The following is a 16,113-nucleotide window of genomic DNA, read 5'->3' as shown; positions in this document are numbered from 1 at the left end:
GACGATGAAAGCATTACTGTTGGCTCATGTTGCAGAGCCTTTGGTGGCTGGCTCTGTTGTTTTTGAAGCGTTATCATGGGAGCAAGAAGAGGGAAAGATCTGCTCACAATTGGCCAAGAAGATGACAGTGAGTTTGCTCTATGACAAGCTCCTTCCTCAAACCCAGTCAGCTATGAATCTACCAAAGGATTCATTCTCAGAAGGTAGTCAGGTTCCCTTGATCCATGCACTCCAGAAGGCCCAGCCTCTGAGCCCCACTGCCTGAAACCAAGCCTTCAGCTCATAGTTCTGATAGACACTGTCAGTCCAGGGCATAACAACCATGTGTGCTTTTCCCTCGTCGGGCGTCTGAAGGCAAGATGGGTCACCAGCAGCTCTACTGGAGTCACCCTCAGAAGTTCGGCCAGGGTTCCTGCTCTTGCCGCGTCTGCTCTAACCGCCATGGTCTGATCCGCAAATACGGGCTGAACATGTGCCGCCAATGCTTCCGGCAGTACGCGAAGGACATAGGCTTCATTAAGTTGGACTAAGCGACCTTGAACAGATTGTTTGACTGATTACCAAGTGGAACCGATCATGCTAGTCTTTGTGCACAAAGAATAAAAATGTAAAAAACTTAAAAAAAAAAACAAAAACAACCATGTGCAGAATGCATGGAGGGACTGGCCACTCCCATAGGCTCTGCTATCAGATAGACGCTCTTTATTCTTATTTGTGTGTGTGTGTGTGTGTGTGTGTGTGTGTGTGTGTGCACCTGTGGAAGTATGCATACACTGAGTGCATGCAGTGCTCATGGAAGCCAGAAGAGGGTGTCTGGTCCCCTGCAACTGGAGTTCCAGGTTCCTGCGGATGCTGGGAGCCAAACCTTACTTAACCCTCTCCAAGAACAGCAAGTGCTCTTGCCTGCTCATCCATCTCTTCAGCACCCTGATTGCTGGACACTCCCTTCACAGCACTGCCTCAGGACTCCCGTAACTATATTCTGTGATGTCTGTCACAAGTCTCTCGCTGTTTCTATCTCCCCTGAGTGGAGGATACCTCTTCCATGGCCTAACTTGAGGTGTGAGACACTGTACCTTACTCTCATAGGGAATGTGGGAGTCACCAGGGGCTTTACTCCCAACAAGGAGAGGACGTGTCCTCTCCTAGCCTTTCCCAGTCCCATTTCCTCTCATAGGCTTACTACTGACCACCGAGTTCCTCTACATGCATTACCAGAACTGGCCAGCAGAGGGCGCCTAGCCCTGTGGATCTTCTTAGAAGATCGCCGCCCCGGTGCGAGCCAGAGAGTCCTCATTCCGGGTAGCCTATTCTAAGCATCAGAAGAAACAAACACCTCTTCCTGGTCCTCAGGCCTGTGCACTGTCTTCTCGCAGACCAAGCACTGGCAGACATGAGCTGTGTCCCCTTTGCTACTCTTTCCTATTACTTTGGGTACAAGTTAAACCTTCCTATCCAGGTCCCCAACAGGGCCCTCATTTTGTAAAAATTAAAATTAGGTAACGAACTGAAAATGACAGCATACACTCATAATCTCAGGATTTAGGAGGCTGAGGCAGGTAAAGTATGAGTTTGATGCCATCGTGGGCTACATCGTGACCCCCACCCCCTTCCTCTGGTTTTTGAAAGAATTCCTGCCCCACTCCCTATTTTAGACCCAAAGAGTCCTAGCTATTTCCCTAGGCCCGGGCTGAGATTCATGAAAGACAAAGGAACATAAGCTGAGTATGAAAACACAAAGCCCGTGGGAGCCCAAGGTGTGTGTGTGGGGGGGGGGGTGTCCTGTGCACCGAGGATAAGTGGCAGGGCAGAGCAGAGCAGGCTCAGTTCTTGCACACTACCTCATTTCTTGCTGTGTGGCCCTGAGCAGAATATTTTACCTCTTGCTACCTCAGTCTCCTTTTCTGCACAATGGACCTGGAGTCCCTCTCTGGGACAAGACAGCATGTGGAGAGTTAGGCTTAAAAGTTAAGCTACACAGTGGTCAAACAACCTTTTCCCAGGGGTCACATATCGGATATCTTACATTTCAGATATTTACATTACGATTCATAACAATAGCAAAATTACAGTTATAAAGGAGCAATGAATATAATTTTACAGTTGAGGGGGGTGTCCACCACCACACGAGGAGCTGTATTAAAGGGTCGCAGCATTGAGAAGAAAGACTAAGGATCCCCGAGTGAGCCAGAATGTCAAATCTTTTTACTTCTCGGCCCTGGCATCATTACTGGGCTGAGTCTTAACAACAGGGACCAGAACCTGCCTGGTAGCAAGAAGGGGACACAGGTTAAAGAAGGTCTGAGTGGGCGGAGTTCCGGGAGCAGGAACTTTGGAGCTGCATTTCCGACCTGGGTTGTATTTCCGACCTGGACACGGGGAGAAGGGTGCACCACCGCCCCACACTGGCAATGTTGCTTAGAGGGAGGAATCTGCTGCCTGCTCAGTCTTTACAACAAGAAAACTCATCTCGCTTCCGTGCTCAGCAGTGAGTAAAAACACAAATCTTTAACGTGTTAGAAAACAGCCTGCAATTTGAATCTCAGCTCTTCCTCCATCTGTGGCAGTTTGCACGGGTTTTTTTAGAGTGTCAGAATGCCTCGCCTCGGCACCAGCCTGCTGCAGACACCATCCACTGGGGAGACGCCTTCCCCAGGGCTCTGAGGAATCTTTTTTCAGCCCCAGCCCCAGCCCCAGCCCGACACTGCAGAATACCAGCATTTTTTTCCCCTAAGCTCTGTACGAGGGAGCCCCGGGTTCTTGGTGCCTGCAGAGGAGAGCGTTACCTTCATACCAAGCCATCTTAGAGAGATGAGCTGATGAGTTTGTTAAAGAGAGCTATTTCAGAAGGTAGGGTAGGACTACCCCCGGGCACAGTGGTACAGATTTATAATCTCCACTCCTGGGAGGCTGAAGCAGGAGGATCATAGACCCAAGGTCAGTCTGGGCTACAATGTAAGTTCAAGGCCAACCAAGGCAACTTAGTGAGAGCCTGTCAAAAAAATAAAAACGTTTTTAAAAGGGACCTAGAGCTCAGCAGAAGAACATTTGCCTAGTGAAAAAGGCTTTATTAAGACACACTATCTTCTGCCGGGTGTGGTGGCACACGCCTTTAATCCCAGCACTCAGGAGGCAGAGGCAGGTGGATTTCTGAGTTCGAGGCCAGCCTGGTCTACAGAGTGAGTTCCAGGACAGCCAGGGCTACACAGAGAAGCCCTGTCTCGAAAAACAAAACAAAACAAAAGACACACTATCTTCTAATTTTTCTTTTTGAATTGTGTATATGTGATGGGCCTGTGTATGTGTGTGGGTGTATGGGTGGGTGGGTGTGTGCGAGAGCCCAAGAGGTACAGGATCCCTTTGGGGCTAGAGTTACAGGAGGCCACAAGCTGCCAGACATGAGTGCTGAGAATCAAACTCAGGTCCCCAGGAGAACAATGCGCTCTCCTAACCTCTCGGCTATCTCTCAGGCCCTACAGCCCCTCATCTTTATTGCTAACATTTGGAGGATTAAACATAACCCTCGAGAGCCTGCAGTGTGCCCCAAGGGGACCTCAGTTCAGCACCCTGGAGGTGCACAGCTGGGCCTTCTAGAACATTCTGGGTCAGTCAGCTCGTCCCAGTCTTCTACCCCCTCAAGAGCACGAGAACTGACAACTGCATCCTTGGGAAATTTGTGCCACTCCAGAGCTTTTTCAAGTGACAACGAATCAAACAGGGGGGAAAAAATAGCAATATTTTATAAGTTTTAAAATGCTATTTTAACACAAATCCCAGAGCAACTATAGCATAAATCAACAGACACCCAAAAGTATGTTTGTACAAGAAATGTAATAAGCTGGTATGAAAAACAGTGTCAACTGGTGCAGATGGCAGAAAAAGCCAATATTCAAATGTATGCTGTTTTACTAACACATTAAAGATCAACATTTTGCTACCTGCTGCTCATGATAGCAAGATTAAAAAAACACACAACACACACATACACTCCCAAGTGATGTTATAACCCAGAGAATGAAGATTCTTAAAGAAATTGTCACATTCTTTCTATACTTCATCTGTTGGCTTTAAGGCTTTTTCCATTGAGAGAGACATTTGCATCTGAAAATGCAGCCCCTCTCCTATCTGCCTGGTGTTTGAGAACATTAAGGAGAAGGTGGGGAGATCAGAGCTATGGTCCCTTAAAGGTCCCCTCTAGACTGGGGTTGGGAATAGGATCACCCCACGCACACACATAGTGCCACCCTGTCAATAGCACTTGACAGGTTTCAGGACACTTACTCAAGCACTGTAACCCTAGGGACCCCAAAGAGCCCTGTGAGGTAGAAAGCCAGAAAACCTTAGATGCACACAATAGCTGGCACAGAGGCTCAGAGATGAGAGGCAATGGCCAAAGCTTGCAGGATCTACAGGAAGCACACAAGGCCGGACAGACTACATAATGATCATTGTAGAGCCCACGGGCATCCAGATCCAACTTCATGGTGCTGGAGGCATCACAATGCCTGACCTCAAACTACAGTACAGAGCCACTGTAGCAAAGACTATGCCTGCCCACGGACCAATGGAGGAGAGCAGAGGCCCTAGAAACGAAGCCACATGGCTGCAGCCACCTGATTTTTGACAAAAGGACTAAAACGCACTGGGAAAAGACAACTTCTGCCACAAGGTCCTGGGGGAAACTGGGTAATTACAAGGAGAAAAACAAAACTAGATGGATGCCTCTCCCTCCCCCCCCCTCTCTCTCTGTGTGTGTGTGTGTGTGTGTGTGTGTGTGTGTGTGTGTGTCTCTGTCTGTGTCTATCTGTCTCTATCTCTCTGTGTATATGTGTGTCTCTCTGTCTGTCTGTGTATGTGTATGTTTATGTGTACCTGTCTCTCTCTCTCTCTTTCTCTCTGCACAAAGACCTCAGTAAGACCTAAAACCTTGAAACTGCTGGAAGAAAATACAGATTAAAATGAATCAAAATCAAACCTAGAAAGGAGCCTTCTGAAAAGGGCTCCCAAAGGCTAGAAAACAATATCAAGAACGGACAAATGAGATCATGGGAAATGTAAACAGGAAAAATCCTCATCAACCATAATATGATAGGACTTTACTCTCCGGGATCTATAAAGAACTTAAAATATTCAACAAACAAAGCCAAACAAACCAATAAATAAAGGAGGAAGTGAGTGTAACCCACAGTTTTTTATGGAAGACAAATAGCCAACAAATGTGTAAGAGAGTGTCCAGCATCCTCAGCCATCAGGGAAGCACACACTTAAACTCACACATTTGAGAGTTCAGCTCACCTTAGTGTGAGCTACAGTCATCAAGAAACAAGAGATGGAAGCCAGGCTTGGTGGCGCACGCCTTTAATCCCAGCACTCGGGAGGCAGAGGCAGGAGGATTTCTGAGTTCGAGGACAGACAGGGCTACACAGAGAAACCCTGTTTCGAAAAACCAAAAAAAAAAAAAAGAAACAAGAGATGGGATGGTAGGATTGCTTAGTGGTGAGAGCAATTACTGTTCTTCTAGGGGGCTCATAACGCCTGCAGCTCCAGTTCTAGGGGATCCAGCAGTCTCTTCTGGCCTCCGTGGGCACCACACACACACACACACACACACACACACACACCTTATTATAAAGAAAACATGATAACAAAGGGTGGTGAGGATGTGGGGAAAGAGTGCCGGAGAGAGTGGGAACTGGTGTAGTCGTGATGGGAATCAGTATGGAGGTTTCTCCAAAAGCTGAACATAGAACAACAAAAGAAATCTAAGTCAATGAATATACCACAGGTACACTTATACACCCACGTTCACTGATGCTGTAGTCACAGTAGCCATGAGGCAGAGATGCCCATCAACTGATGAAAGAATAAATGAACTACACTGCATACACCAAGTGGGACTGTACTCAGCCATAAAGAGATTCAAATTAGGGGTTGGAGAGATGGCTCAGCAGTTAGGAGCACCAGCTGCTCGTCCAGAGACCCAACACTCACATGGCAGCTCACAACTGTCTGTAGTTCCAGTCCAGGGATTTCGGTAGGGGAGCTCACACCTTCTTCTGGCCTCTGTGGACACGGCATTGCATGTGGTGCATGTGCACACATGCAGGCAAAACACTCCTACACATAAATAAAAAAGATTGAAACGTTCTTTGCAGAAGGCTAAATGGTCATAGGGTCACCATGGTAAGGGACATAAGCCAGATAGACCCTAAAAGACAGACATTGGATGTTTTCTCTCACATGCAGACTCTAAACATAAATGTAGCAGGGTGACCTTGCAGGGAAGGGTGGATCAGCAGGAGACTGGAGGGGTACAAGACAAGGAGGCGACAGATCGGAGTCCTAGCATCTGTTAAAAGGTCTTTGCAGCTGTAATGAAGGGAAGAATCTTGGGATGAGTCATGCAGGTTCCAAATCCAAAGACAAGCATGTGGTTCAGAAACAGGACTCTGTGTGTCAGGGCATGGTGTATACTCCTGTGATCTCGGCACTCAGGAATCTAAGGCAAGAGGACAGTTAGTTTGAGGCTAGCCTGGGCTACATAGCAAAACCCCACCTTCAAAAACATGAAACTAAGATGGTGGTGATATGATGAAGTGGCCAGGGATTCGGGGATGCAGCCACAAGCCAAGGGTTAGATCTGCCCACAGCTAGGAGGGGCAAGGGGGTTGCTTCCTCGGGACCTGCTCATATCTCAGAAGCAGAAGCAGGGGAATCTCTGGGTTCAAAGTCAGCCTGGTCTACAGAGCAAGTTCTGGAACAGCCAAGGCTACACAGAGAAACCATGTCTCAAAAACAAAACCAAAAGAATGGCGTGCAGGTGGCCCTAGCAGGGTTTGATGTGTTTGCTTTTCCATTTTAGCAAAAGCATCCCACAGCATAATGCCAATCGGTTAGACAGAGGGTCCCAAGGGGAAGTGGTCCTACCCTGCAAGGACCTGTGGCAACATCTAGAGACATTTTGGTTGCCTGATTAGAAAAGTGTGGTTGTGGGTGCCAGGCCGACAGCTCAATATCCTATGGTACATGGACACACAACGCCAAACTGGCCAGCCCTGAATGCTGGTAGTGACAGGCAGAAAGCGCTGAGCCGTAGATTAAGAGGATGTCTAGAGGTTGAGAGCCCTGAGCTGCTTCCAGAAGGCACTAAAAAAATGCCTCTCCATCATTGCATAATGCTGCTGCTTTCATTCCTAGAGCAAACCTCTTATGTGGGAGACTTAGATAGATGAAAGACAAACAGACACAGACAGACAGACTGATCATTCGATGATAGATAATAAATACCAACCATTGGCTAAGAAACAGATATCAGTGGAAGACACATAGACAGACATGTGCTGGATGCGTTGGTAGATGAGGGACAGATGAGGTAGCAGAATCAGGAGGATGATTGACAGATGCACACATACGATCAGTGGTGCTTCCAGCTTCTGCCCACACAGACTTCCAGCACAAGTAATCCAGCCACTTTATAGACACACGGGTTTGCAAGTGGACACCGAACTAGTCAGGGTGGTAACATGGGACCTCTCCCATCTTGTGAGGAAGCAGCTTAGGACAACAAATGAAGACCCCAAACCCAGAGACATAAAGATCTCCTGATAAGAGGCCAAGCCAGCCACTGTGCTCAGGGCTGTCTCCTTTGTTCTAAGAGAACACCCTGGGGATAAAACATAGCTCTGGTCCACTAGCGTCCCAAGCTGGGGTAAGACCGTAATACTTCTACCTGTGAACACAGCCCTGATATATCAGAGTTGTTAATTGCCCATGACCATGTCTCATCTGTCAGTTATACATCCATCTATCCATCATCTCTTCACCCATACATCAATGTATTGATCACTCCACCCATTCATCTCTCCATCTATTAGTCTGTCAATCTCTCCATCTACTTATTCATTCATAAACACATCTGTCAATAATCCATTCATCCATTCATCTCTCTATCCATCTATCCATCCATCCACATGTGCATCACGGCATCTGCCGTCCATTCGCACGCACATACGACATCAACGTAGTCATGTATCCATCTAAGTATGTATTGATCGCTCTTCTCTCTATACATCTATCCATCCACCTACCCACACCCACTGGGCTCTTTTGACAGAACATGGAGCCGCTGCTCTGAACACAAACGCCTGAGACCAGAGCTCCAGGCCACTCCTGCTTCGGGTTCCTCCTCATTCGGGGGAGAGGATTTTAACGCCACCCGAGGTGTCCCCAAACGTTCAAACCTTTCCTGGTTCTGTTCAGTTTGGTTAATTTGTTGGACAAAGGTGGAACAGGTTCTTGACATGTAGCTCAAGCTGGCTTGGAGCTCCTTGGTGTGTGTGTGTGTGTGTGTGTGTGTGTGTGTGTGTGTGTCAGTATACCACATGCATACTTGGTACCTGAGGAAGGCATTGGATTCACTGGAACTGGAAGGAACTGGAATTCCAGGAAGTCCAGCCAGTGCTTTTACTGCCGAGCCATCTCTCCAACCCCTGGCCCAGAACCCTTAATTCTCCTGCCTCAGCATCCTGAGTACTGGGACCTCAGGCATTCAAACACTACACTTAGTGAGCTCGATGTGAAACACTGTGGGCCCTTCTACGCCCAACCGTTCTCCTGGTTCCCCAGGCTCTGGGCTTGAACTTCTTCCCTTGGTGCTCAAACTGAGGTCTGGTTGCATCTTTAACTGGTGCGAGTTGATTGTACAATGGTGTTTTGAAACGGCTACCAAGGAGTAAAGTTGTAGAAGTGGCATGAAAGCAGAAGGGTCCCTGCCTCTCTGAGAAGCTTAGAATGTGGATGATGCTGGGCCTGTCAAGGTCCCTGTGACACTACTAGAGGGGCCCAGGCTTCAGTGTCACCACTGTCCCACTTCCTGACACCTGCCACACAGAGGGACAGGGGTAGATCACCTGCTTCCCGGTTCACTGTCTGAGTCGCTGGGTGTCTCGGGGCATCTGAAAAATGAGAGCAGGAAAGAAAAGGGAAAATTTCTAGAAACTGCAGAGCGTGGGACCTGAGGGTACTCAGGCTCCAAATCCATGGTCACATCCCTCAAAGCCTGAGAGAACCTCAGTGCAGATACAGGAGAGCAGGGGAGACCCCAGAGCCACGCAGAGGTGGAAGGAAAAACAGGACAGAGAAACTTTGTGGGTGCTAACCTGTTGTACAAGACCAGGGACCCCCAAACTCTATGTAGAAAACATGCAATGCCTTGCGTGGTCACAAGGGGGCCCAAAGCTCAGAACACAGACTTCTCTCAGCACACGGATGGTGTCTAGACTCACAGACATGAAACTAAATGAAGCAAAGAATACCACATATACCTCAGGGTTGTGGGAGTTGGGTCAGCCTCATAGACGTCACCCGCTCATGGGAACCTGTAACCACTAGAGATGGGGGGTCGTACACCCCAGCCATGCACAGCCAGCCCCCCTCTGCAGTCTGAATAATGGTCGAGACTCCCAAACCTACAGGCTGATGCCCAGGACCTCAAACTGTACTGCAGACAGGTTCTTCAAGGAGGTGACTGAGGGGTTAGTGAGATGGCTCAGCCAGGAAAGTCCTGAGGCCCTGCACCCACATAAAAAGCCAGTGCATGTCTGCATGTGTCTGTAATCCCAAAACCGACCGACCAGGGAGGTAGAGACAGGAGGATTCCTTTGATTCCCTGGCCGGCCAGCCTCTCACTCCTGGTGAGTTCCAGTTAAGAGCATTCGTTCTTTCTGATGGTTCCCAGGCACCTTGGGCTGTTCAGAAACACATAAAACTAGTTCCAGAGGGTCTCATACCCTTTTCCAGACGCTGCAGGCACACAACCATGCCCCCACACACTCACGTGAAAAAAAAGGGGGGGAAAGGTTGTATAGCAACTGAGGAATGACAACTAAGCTTGACCTCTGACCTCTGCACATGTGCTTAGGCGCCCACTGCAATCAGTATTTGTTAATGAAGCAAATCAAAACAAACTGGAAAAAAAAAATCTGTCTTTCTGGGCTAACGCCATCCTAAAGGTACACAGATTGGCACCCACAGTGTGGGGTGCTGTTGACCAGACCCCACCCCCCAGGCAATAAACAACATACCCAACTGTGTGTAATAGCCTGACATCTGAGACACTTGGACCAGGCAACAGAAGGCCCCTCTCTGGAATGGAATCGTGTGGGCACACATGTGGCTCACAGGGCCTGAGACCCAGCCAGCGACTTACAAGAAGAGGGTCACGCTCATCCCCAGGTGCTAGACAAGAGACAGCTCAGCATGCCCGCTGCAAACCCCTTGCAGAACAACAGGAAGCTATTCATCAGCAGCGTGAGCCTAGTGGGCTCCCACCAGTGTCAGAGCCATGACCACGGCCAGGTCTCCAGATTCTGCCGCAACCCATCCGGAGGCCTGAGGCAGCACCATGCGCCAATTACGGTAGCCAATTAATTTGTACTTAACGGGGATATTTTCTTTTACTGCACAGAACTGAAGGGCATAAAACACTGATTCCCCTTCTGGGGCTCGATCCTGCTCTCCACGCGGCCGTATTATTTAATAACTCCTGCATGGGCCCCAGGCCGCGTGGCAGGGGAGCCTCATGGGCCATTTCCCATTAGCAGTCTGTTGAAGAGGCCACTCTGACTGCGCTGTTTACAGTCTGCCTCCTTCGCTGCTCCCGGAAGTTTCCATAAAACCAGATGGAAGGTAATCAAAGACTTCCCAGGCCCGAGAATCCCACTCCTAAAGGTTTCTAAGAGATCCTCCCTATGCTGGGGTTCCCTGCTCCAAAAGACTCTTAAACCACCCCAAAAACCTCTCCCCAGCAAGACCAACTCCTCTGCCGCAGATACTGCGATCATTTGTCAAATATTTTACAGTCAATAATAATAATAATACTTTAGAGTCCCTGATACCTTTCTCATGATGTTCAGAACCCACGAGCAGGACTCACAGCTCCACAATGGCTACCCAGAGAGGCAGCCTGCTCCTTTGCCCCGGGTGTGGAGTGGGCAGCTGGCAGATAGCCAGAGCGAGCTCCATCTCCCTCTGAAGGCCTCAGGAGTGTGGCCAACTCTGATTCCCTCCATCTTCCCTCATTCGAAAGGGACGGAGCCAGGACACCAGTAACAGAGACACAATTCTAGAGCGTCAGGCAATCCCACCTTGCTGAAGGATTGGCCCTAAGTTGAGAGTCTGGGGTCCATTGTGAAGGAAGGCCAAGCTAAAGGCCAGCCTTAGGGAAGCTGAGCTCAGGCCTCCTGGCCCACTTCTCTGCAGCTTTCCACACTGTCCGCCTAAGCAGGGTGGTGGAAACCAATGTTTTATTTATTCATGCTGGGGAAAGACCCCAGGGCCTTTGTACATGCCAAGCCAACACTCCACTGCTGAGCCACATCTCTAGCCCCCACGCTTTTTAAATTTAATATGTGTTTTGTGTGTTTGGCAGTTTTGCCTGCCTGCATGTTTGTGTACCAGTTGTGTGCCTCCTGTTGGATCCTCTAGAACTGGGGTTGGAGATGACCATGAGCCACCATGTAGGTGCTGGGACTCAAACCCGACCCTCTGCAAAAGCAGTAAGTGCGCTTAACCACTGAGCCGTCTCTACAGCTCCAAGCCCCTGGAATTTTGAGCTAGGATCTTCAGGCTAGTCTAGGTTAGTCTGGAACTTGTTATGTATTCCAGGCTGACCTTGAACTTACCATCTCCCTGCCTCTCCCTCCCAAGTCCTGGCATTATCACTTCACTGCTCCATTAGCTGTCCCCATGGGTGCTATCTTTATGGGAAGGCCATACCCTGTGTCTCTCTCACCGCCCCTACATATTCCAGAAGGAAAGTAGCTCGACTGGCCTCTACACACTCACAGGATACCACAAGTCAGGGAGAGCAGTGGGTGGGGCCAGCTGGACACCAGCTCCCAGGCCTGTGACTAAGAAATGAAACACACATCCATATACAGGCACATAGCTCAGCTTTGCTTCCTGGTTCATCTTAAACAGTCCCCTGCCGCTGAATGGAGATGACAGAGTGGGCCTCCTTAGTCCAATCAAGAGCCGTGGTGGCCAGCAATGCCGCCTCAGACCTCAGGATCCCAGAGGCCACTGTCAAGGAGTCAGGTGTGGGAGAGTGGTGGGTGACTACTCAATCTCCCTGCCACCAGGGTACCTCCCGCTCTCATTGTGCACAGCAGCATGAAGGGTCTCTACTGCAAACCATTAGTGTGTCCTGTGCTTAGAGGCCACCCACTGGATCTTTAAAAACCCAGCTATTAGTGCTGCTGTCCCCGCCTGGACCTTCTACTTCCCCTGAGTCCTTGGCTCTGACTTAGCTGATGTATCTGGGCCTTCTTCTCACTGGAAACTAGGTGGCCTGGCTTCTTCTGATTGTGCCCAGCAGGAATGCAAAATGTTGCTGGCCGCCCTGGCTGATCTTTCCTTTTTCCCCTGAAGACTAAGTCCTAAAGCACCCCTGGGGCTCTCCTCCCAATCAGCCCCACCCCTACCCTGCTCTCTCTTACAGAGTTCATTACCGATGGAAGGGACCTTTCTGGCCTTGCTACATCATCCAAACAGGGCACAGGGCTTTGTACGGTACATGACCAAACACACATGTTGAAGGGCTGGGGAAATAGCTAAGGGGTCGACCGAGAGTCTGTGCTGTCCTTGCAGGATCTGAGTTTGGTACCCTTGTCAGGCAGCTCACAACTGCCTGGAACTCCAGCTCCAGGGAATGAGACACTCCTCTGGCCTCTGTGAGCACCGATATTCACATGGGCGCATCTACACAGAGATATAAATACGTACATTAACCATTAAAAGTAAAAAAGCTGGGCAGCGATGGCTCACATTTTTAATCCCAGCACTGGAGAGGCAAATGCGGGTGGGTCTCTGATTTGAGGCCAGCCTGGACTACAGAGTTCCAGGACAACCAGAGATACATAGAAAAGCCCTGTCTCAAACAAACAAACAAACAAACAGTGAAATCAAGGGCTGGAGAGATAGCTTAAGAGCACTGACTGATCTTCCAGAGGTCCTAAGTTCACTTCCCAGCAACCACATGGTGGCTCCCAACCATCTGTAATGGGATCTGATGCCCTCTTCTGGTGTGTCTAAAGACAGCAACAGTGTACTCATAAACATTAAATGAATAAATAAATCTTAAAAACAAAAAAGTAAAAACGAATCTTTCATACTGGGGAGACGGCACACTGGCTAACATCATACACTGCTCTTACAGAGAACTCTAGTTCTCTGAACTTAGAACTGTCCCTCACTCCAGCTCCAGGGAACCAGACAACTTCCTCTGGACTCCAAGGGCACCTGCACTCATGTGTACACACCACACACACACACACACACACACACACATGCACACACACAAGGTTAAAAATGAAATAAAGAGCTAAGCAGAGTGGTGTGTGTACCTTTAAGCAGAGGCAAGTGGATCTCTGCGAGACTGAGTCCAGACTGGTCTCCATACTGAGTTCTAGGACAGCCAGGACTATAGAGAGAGATCCCGTCTCTAAATAAATAAATCTCACACTAGCTGTATGAATGAGTGAGTGGGTGAACTAATGAAAGACTCAAGCTTCTGGTGGTCTGTCCATCTGTCACCTCCTGGCCATGAACACCTCAGCTTCATAAAGCTCTCCCCAGTCCCCATTTCTAGCACCATTATCATGGGTATTTAGGTTGTTTGGGTTGAGAGAATTTCACCATGTAACCCAGGCTAGCTTCAAATCACAATCCTTTTGCCTCTGGCTCACAGTTGCTGAGATTCCAAGCATGGACTGCCACCTTCAGATGATCAGGAACCTTCCTTATTTTTTCCCCAAAGTCTTTCTTGTCCATTCTGGAATACTGCAGGTGGCCCCATTGACCTTGGAGACTCGGGCAGTCACTAATAGATGTGGAGAGCTTGACAGAATGCTGGTCCAAGTAGCTCAGGAGAGTGGGGTGCCCCCAGAGGGGGAGGATCAGCTTTCCTTACCAGGCAAGAATGACAATTTAGGAGAAAATGCTGCTTCAAATTCCTGACGTGGTGAGGGCGGAAATGGCTATGCAAGAACCGGTCCCTGCTGGCTTGCTATTGTACATGCACCTGCTAACATTTTTAAAGCCGGGACTTTATAGAAAGGACATTTTGATCGCTTCTGAAGTTTGCTGAGCAATTCCCCTTTCTCTCTCAGGCATAGGGTCTTTGTGCTGAAAAATTTCCCTTGTGGCTGCCTACGAGCACCGGCAGCCGGGGCCGATGCTGGCGGGCACAGACACAGCCGTGGCCTCATTGGCAGGCTGTGCCCGGCCTGCAGGTGCCGAGCTGAGGAAATGGAAGCTGGAGAGTGAATAACAGCTAGCACCTGTGCTGAGCACGCAGGCATGCATGCCGGAGGAGGAGGAGGATGCCACCCGTGGTGCCTGCTACAAACGGAGATGCTGTTCAAAGCCAGTGGCAGAGGTACAGCAGGCATTCCCTCAGGTGGCCCTGGGCCATCCTGGGGGTGCTGGTCTGCAGAGGGCCAGGGATGCTAGGACAGGCTTTGGTTTTGTGTCCCACGAGAATCCCTCACTCATTCCAGGCCCCAGTTGGCAGCTGCCCACCCAGTCCTGCCCCCAGGCTTGCAGTCCAGAGTTGACAGGAACAGGTGGTGGGCAGCTCCCTTCATGCTGTCCATGCAGACAGGCAGCAACACAAGGGGGATGAGGTCACAGCACGCCTGGTGCCTCTCTGGGGTATGGAGTCCTGAGAGTCTAGGGCATTCCTCACTCCCTCTGATCGAGGCCTCAAAAGACCCTTACTTCAGAGAAAGACCTGAATGTAAAACTCACACATCCCAGGGGCCCAGGCCTCTGCCTCACTGCCACTGAGCCTTAGTGACAGTACCATCATGAAAGTGACAAGTCACTTCAGCATTTGACCCAGGAGCACAGTGACATGAGGAGATGTCACCATCACAGAGCCCTCTCCGGGGGGCCATTAGAGAATCCTAACACAGCAATTGGGGGGGGGGGTCACGTAATCTACATCTTCAATAGCAATGATGGGGAAAGGTGAGATGTGGGCCTGCACAGAGGACCTGAGGGGGAAAAAAAATGCCAGCAGAGGACCGGAAATTAGTGGTAAAGTACTTGTTCCACAGACACGAGGACCAGTGTTTGAGTCCCCAGAACTCACAAAAAGCCAGGGAAGGAGTCAGGTGTAGTGGCCATACCACATCGTATCACAAAGAGAGACAGGTAGTTTCCCAGGCAGCTCTGGGCCATCCCGAGTCTCAGATGTCTCGGTCCGGTGCGAGCCATATCTGTCATCAAAGAACTTACAGGTTAAGGCAAAAGGACCTTCAAGTCCAGCCTGCCCCTGGTTACACAACAAGGCTAAACAATACAAAACAAAGCAAAAACCAAAAAGACCCTAGCTTCACGGGGTCCCGAAAGATGGCCCAGCCAGTGAAGGTGCTTGCCACCAAGCCTAACATTTTAAGTTCCATGCCTAGGGCTGACGGAGTGGATGGAGAGAACTGACTTCTTCAAGTAGTCCTCTTTCACACTGGCATCGCATGTAAGGGCACGCATGTGCATGCGCGCGCGCACACACACACACACACACACACATAAATAAATAAATAAACAAATGAATAATAAATAAAATGTGAAGTTTCAAACTAAATATTTGCACATACATAATAAGACCTGTTTTTTTTTTAAGTATTTTACTTTCGTGTTTAAATTTAATTATATGTATATGTGTACTGAAGAGTATGTATACATATGAGTGCAGATGCCCAGAGAGGATATCAAAACCCCTGGAGCTGGAGTTAAGGTGGTTATGAGCATCCCATTGGAGATGCTACTTACGGAACCTGGGTCCTTTACAAGAGCACTAAACGCTCTTCACTGCAGAGCTGTCTCTCCATCCCTCATGATCCCTTTTTTAAGTTGTTTGGTTTTGGTTTTGGTTTTGGTTATGTTTTGTTTTGTTTCTGAGACAGGGTTTCTCTGTATAGTCCTGGTTGTCCCTGGCCTCAAACTCACAGAGCTATGTCTGCCTCTGCCTCTGCCTCTGCCTCTGCCTCTGCCTCTGCCTCTGCCTCTGCCTCTGCCTCTGCCTCTGCCTCTGCCTCTGCCTCTGCCTCT

General features: G+C 49.3%; 1 pseudogene; it reads left to right on the top strand.

Moving 5' to 3' along the window:
- Positions 1 to 350: 350 nt before the first annotated feature.
- LOC110338073 lies at positions 351 to 530 on the top strand (annotated as a pseudogene).
- Positions 531 to 16,113: the final 15,583 nt, after the last annotated feature.

This window comes from Mus pahari, chromosome 1, assembly GCF_900095145.1.
Source record: "Mus pahari chromosome 1, PAHARI_EIJ_v1.1, whole genome shotgun sequence".
NCBI lineage: Eukaryota > Metazoa > Chordata > Mammalia > Rodentia > Muridae > Mus > Mus pahari.
The sequence above is the reverse complement of the archived record's forward strand: the minus strand, read 5'-3'. Positions and strand labels throughout refer to the sequence as shown.